A 4,179-nucleotide genomic window follows, 5' to 3' on the forward strand; every position below is an offset into this window, starting at 1 on the left:
GTGTGATCAGTTTGCCTCTGGTGTTGCTCATGTTAGTGAAAGTTAATAACTGTTGTCAGGGGGTTTCGACCAATCAGAATCAAGCATCTTACACAGCCGGGAGATCCATAAGAGACACTAAACTCCACTGAAAATAGTGATTTTATTCTGCAGAACTCAGGAGCTGCTGGTCTACCTGTCTGCCTTGATCATCGGTTGGTTTCCTCATGTTACAGTGTGTCAAAAAAATATTCTGTTGTATCCAAAGAGTCCAAAGTGACACCCTCATAATAATAAACCAGCTGAGAGTGGATGCAGAACAGCAACTCCTGTTATCTGTGAGGTGAAGTTACTGATTTGACGATGGAGTCTGCTGACTTTGGTAACCAGTAACAGCTCCATTCAAAGGAACCAGACTCCATTGATGAAAATGAGTTAATTTAGACCTCAGGAGCTGCTGGTCTACCTCTGGATTATTTGGTATTTTTGTGATATTGTGTGCCACACAAAGATTAAACCGGATTGTAGTTGGAAGTCCCAAAATAACACAATTAAAAACTGCTGGTGGATCAGCAACTCCTGATCCACCTCCTTTATGCATGAGGCCTGATGGTTTCTTGAGGGTAGAGGTGTAAAGTCATCAGAGCTTTGTTGACCTCTTAAAGATTGAGGTTGATTTTTGAAACTAGAAACAGCTGTTACATCGCTTTATTTAAAACCACCAGGAGTTGCTGATCTGCAGCAGCCTCAATCAGTCTGTTTATCTATGTTAGTGTGTGACGTCGGTGTTTTAAAGGGGACATATCACGCTTTTTTCATCAACATATATTGGTCTAAGAGGTCCCCAAAACATGTCTTTAAAGTTTATGCTCAAAAAAACACTTTGAAATCGGATTTTGGTCTGCCTGAAAAACCCTCTTCTTCATTCCTCATCAGAACACTCTGTTTTCTCTCTGACCACGCCCCCTCAGGAAGTGGATGTGCCTCGGCTCTCCAGCACGATCTAATGTTTACATGTTGGCTGAATATACACGGCTGCTCAGAGACCCGCGTTACTTCAACCCTCTGAATCTGATCCAGAATCTGATCCTGACGGAGAGGCGCCTGTAGCAGGACCTTTCTGAACCATTGGTCACAGATTTAGTGTTTCTTGTTGTTTTATTTGTCAGCATGTCGACGTGTGTCTTGGTACACAGCTACGAACATGTAGCTATGCTAACTAGCGCTAGCACTTATCCATGATAAATAAAAATCATCCACTAGATCTTCAAATCTGCAGACGTGGGGAGTCAAACCGACCTCTGCCAGAAAGGCAGCAGGACCTTTTCTGAAGGATTGGTCACAGATTTAGTGTTTCTTGTTGTTTTATTTGTCAGTATGTCGACGTGTGTCTTGGTACACAGCTACAGCTACAGCTACAGCTACAGCTACAGCTACAGCTACAGCTACAGCTACAGCTACAGCTACAGCTATGAACATATAGCTATGTGGCTATGCTAATTAGCGCTAGCACTTATCCATGATGAATAAAAATCATCCACTAGATCTTCAAATCTGCAGACGTGGGGAGTCAAAGCGACCTTTGTGTTTATTAAGACAGCCTACAACTAGCATGCCTCCCTCCTAAGCTCCTTGTTAGCACACATGTGTGCAGGGAATGAAAAACGGAGGAGGGGTTGAGTTGTATTTTATACAGTCTATGGGCTGAACAAGCTCCGAGCTTTGACTCCGTGACAGACCGGATATTGTTGTTACGTAACAAAAACACTGAAGTCTGAAACGGCTGGTTTCACACACATTTACAGAAAGGTGGAGAAATCAGAACAGGGGCAGAATGGATTATTTTCATTCTCGGGGGGTTTGTAGACAGGGACACATATTTCAGGTAAAGAACCATTAAAAAGTCAATTTTGCATGATATGTCACCTTTAAACTGTCATTATTGTTAGATCCAAAGTTAGATTTTCAACACACCATAACACATGGAACTAACACCAACAAGACTAAAGGCAGAGGTGGAGCAGCAACTCCTGCAGCATTCTACAAGATAAGGTAAGTCTGGCTGGAGTTGTTTAAGATGTTTCAGGTCTTGTTGACAGAGGAGTCACTTTACATCACTGAAGGCAGGAGTTGTTGGTCTACAGTAGCATCAATAAGTTTGCTTATGCTTTAATAGTGTGGCTTTGGTGATTTCAATACTTCAGCAGGGGCAGAGCAGCAGTGTAGATTCACTATGTTTCTGAATGGAGTTTGTTGTCTTGAGACGTTACAGCCTGTGTCATGAAGGAATCATCATGATCTCCTCTACATGTTTGGCCTGTCCGTGGACTGTAGGCCAGATTGTGGGTTCCTGCTGATATCAGCAGTAGAGGGACGACTCAGCGTTACTCTGAGAGGAATGTCAGCATGTATGTTAACTCTGTCAGTAAGAGGTCAAACTCTCAGCGGTGTCATTAATCTCAGGTTAAAGAACTTCACGTCTCCTCCCTGAGCTCAGCCAGTGATGGAGGGAGACTGGTATCTCTGTCTCAGGCCCAAAACACTCAGCTGACTCACTACACAAACCTCACTGCGTGTGTGTGTGTGTGTGTGTGTGTGTGTGTGTGTGTGTGTGTGTGTGGTGTGTTTGTGTGTGTGTGTGTGTGTGTGTGTGTTTTGTGTGTTCAGTTCCATATCTGGGAAGTGAGCTAATATCAGAGTCTTCAGGGTCTAATTTTAGAGCTGTGTGTTTTATTGCAACATCAAGGACACACTGAGGGCAGGCACACACACACACACACACACACACACACACACACACATTCACAGTCCAGATGTTTCCCCCAAAATGGGTCCAGGGAGACGAGAGACGGGTCAGTCAGCCAAATGGGCTGAAACTATGACGCCAAAAAACTCACCAGGAGGAAACGACACGAAGGAGCCACGGCAGAGAGAGTTCACTAGAGTCACATTAAAGCTGACTGTCAGATCCACAACATGCTACTTTGATTTAATGATGTATTTATTATTATTTTATTTTATTTTATTTTATTTTATTTTATTTTGGTTGTTTTGTTTTGTTTTGTTTTATTGTATTGTTTTTTATTGAATTGTATTTAATTTTATTTTATTTTATTGTTTTATTGTTTTTTATTGTATTTTATTTTACTTTATTTGTTTTGTTTTATTTTATTTATTTATTTTATTTATTTTATTTATTTTATTTATTTTATTTATTTTGTTTATTTTATTGTATTTGTTTTGTTTTATTTTATTGTTTTTATTTTATTTGTTTTGTTTTGTTTTATTTTATTGTATTTTATTTATTTAGTTTTTTATTTTATTTGTTTTGTTTTATTTTGTTTTGTTTTGTTTTATTGTATTGTATTTCATTGTTATTTTATTTTATTGTATTTTATTTTATTTGTTTTGTTTTATTTTATTGTATTTTATTTATTTAGTTTTTTATTTTATTGTATTTTATTATATTTGTTTTGTTTTATTGTATTTATTTGTATTTCATTGTTTTTTATTTTATTGTATTTTATTTTATTTGTTTTGTTTTGTTTAGTTGTATTGGAATTTTTTTTATTATAAAATTATTATAAAATATGATTTCAGTTTACTCAATTGTTTTCTTTCTTTTTTTTTATTTTCAAGTTCCCTGAACTCAAATTTCTCAGTCACATTTTTTATATTTTTAATTCAAACACACTAGAGGAAGCTGGAGAGTTGTAGTCAACCTTGAACACCACTAACTGCTGCCACCTGCTGGTCATAACAGAGAATGACGCTCTAAAATTTTATTTTTCAACCGGCTGTTTTTTCTCACCGTCTGCTTTAACCATCATGAATATTAATAACTTGAGTTGTTGAGTTAAACATGAATAAATTGTATTTCTGACCTCATGTGAGCTGTTCAGTGACTTCCTGTTTCTGTAGAGGAAGTTATTTTCTGAGCAAAGACTACAGCGTGCTTTTAACATTTATCTGTGTTACTTTGAAGAACAATCACTGTTAATGTTTGAGCATGAATCAAACTTCCTCTATTGTTCATGTTATCAGTAACACTCATGCAGAGAAGAAGACACTCATCACACTTTAATATCAATACTTCAAAATAAAAACATCACAGTTATATTTTTCATTTTACAACAAATAACAGAGCATGAGGGCGACACTGAAAATCCTTACAGAGAATAAAGAAATAAAAGTTAATGT

Source organism: Notolabrus celidotus, chromosome 14 (genome assembly GCF_009762535.1).
Source record: "Notolabrus celidotus isolate fNotCel1 chromosome 14, fNotCel1.pri, whole genome shotgun sequence".
In the NCBI taxonomy this organism is placed as follows: Eukaryota; Metazoa; Chordata; class Actinopteri; order Labriformes; family Labridae; genus Notolabrus; species Notolabrus celidotus.